The sequence below is a fragment of the Octodon degus genome, unplaced genomic scaffold (genome assembly GCF_000260255.1).
Source record: "Octodon degus isolate 3935 unplaced genomic scaffold, OctDeg1.0 scaffold00083, whole genome shotgun sequence".
Classification (NCBI taxonomy): domain Eukaryota; kingdom Metazoa; phylum Chordata; class Mammalia; order Rodentia; family Octodontidae; genus Octodon; species Octodon degus.
The window spans coordinates 9,133,497-9,135,487 of NW_004524659.1; positions in this window are offsets into that span (position 1 = coordinate 9,133,497).

Genomic DNA, 1,991 nt, shown 5'->3' on the forward strand with positions numbered 1-1,991 from the left:
AGGGTTTCCAAACTCCCTTTCCTCCTTCAGGGTGTGTGCTCAAGATAGTACAAGAAGCAAGATATGAGTAATAAGGAGTTGACCTTGCTTAAGACCTCAAAGGATTTTACATTCCTGGAAGAGTATTATGTACTCATACCAAGGTACAAATACAAACTTCTAAATGACCTTTTTCTGAGGACTGAGCCCTGGGGCACTATAAATATTGGATAAAGGAGCCATAAAGGTAAACTGTTAAATAGACTGAGGAGGAGCAGTGAGGAATATAGGAAAATAATCATATAAGAGTAATGTCCTGAAGATGAGGTGCACATATTTCAAGAAGGAAAGGAATGACAAACTCAAATACTGCTGATGGGTGCAGTAAGAGAAAGGATAGAACTCATTACATTTACAAACTAGATGTAACTGGTAGGCTTGACAAGTACTTTTCAGTGGAGTTGTGAGGTAAGATCATTTGACTATAGTGAGTTTAACAGAGAGTGGAGCTGGGTATGGTGGTGTATACCTATAGCCCCAGTGCTCTGGGAGCCTGAGGCAGGAGGGTTGCCGTATCAAACCCAGTCAGGGCAAATTCAGTGGCTAGCAAGAACCTGTCTCAAAAAAAAAAAGTACCAACAGGACTATTGTGTACAGTTCATTCCAGAGGCCCTGAGTTTAATCTCTAATAACACTAAAAAAAATGAGGGGGCAGGGACAGTGGGTGGGAGAAGGGAGAAGGGTAGGGCTGCATCTCAGTGGTACAGCACTTGTCTGGTATGCTTCAGGCCCAGTGTTTGATCATCAGCTCTGTGAGAGTAAAACAAAAGAAATGGGTTAATTGGTTTTTGTTTTGTTTTGCTTTAAATTTATTTGGAAATTATTTCAAATTTCTAAAAAGTTGCAAAAATTGGGCCTGGGAGATAGTTCAGCAGTCTAAGTGCCTACCTGGCAAGTGCAAGGACCCAGGTTTGATCCCAGGTACCACATGCCATGCTGACCCCACACTGAGCTGGGCACTGAAACTGGGAGTGGTGGCACAAGCCTGCAATCCCAGTGCTGGGGAGGCTGAGACAGAAGGATCACTAGGGATTTGAGCTGCATAGTGAGACCCTGTATCAAATAAATTAAAAAAAAATTAAAAAACATTTTATTAACCATATTCCAATTTCTTCTTGTCCTTTTTTCAGTGTGTAGAGCCAAGAGCCTTGGACACGGTTAGTGTACATTCTACTACCTAGCTATATCCCGACCCCCTGCAGCAGTGATGGCAAACTTATTACAGTTTTCAGTGATACAAACTGCCTGCTGCAGCATGCTTGCCACTGTTCTAGGACATTCTTTTACTTCCCTTAGAGGAGTCAGTCTAGAATCAGGTACAGCATTCCATTTAGTTATCATATCTCTAATTTCCTTTCATCTGGAACATTTCTACAACTCTTACTATCTTTTGGGAAGATGTCAGAGTGGCAAGTAGCAAAAACAGAAAAGTCTTTCTGAGATTTGCTGTCCAGACACTGGAATATAGCAATGAGATGATGAGAAAGAAGAAGAAAGTGGGTCTCCTGGGCCCAGGAGAGATCTGAAGCAGGAATTAAAGTTCACAGGGAGAGTGAAGAGAGAAACTTCAGTCAAGAAAGTGGCGGCAAACAGTACCGTCTCCCTGAATCAAGACTCACTACATGGGAGGAGCTGTTCACACCTGTGGACAAGAGGCAGCTGCTGGAATCCCAGAGGCCTCCACAGAGAGATGCAGCACTGCAAAGGAGAAGTGGGTGCTGTGGGCTGCACTTGACGGTGACTGGGTCCAGATCTGGCCCTCTGTTGGGAGAGGACAACTGGACAGGAGGCATGTTGGGGAGGGGCCAAGGGAGCTCACAATTCAGAACAATTCCTGTTTCCATCTAACGGCTCCCAGCTGAGTTCAAGATCAAAGAAGGTGCCCCGATGAACTGGGGAGTTGGCTCAGTGGCATAAGCACCTGTCTGGCAAGCACAAGGTCCTGAGTTTGA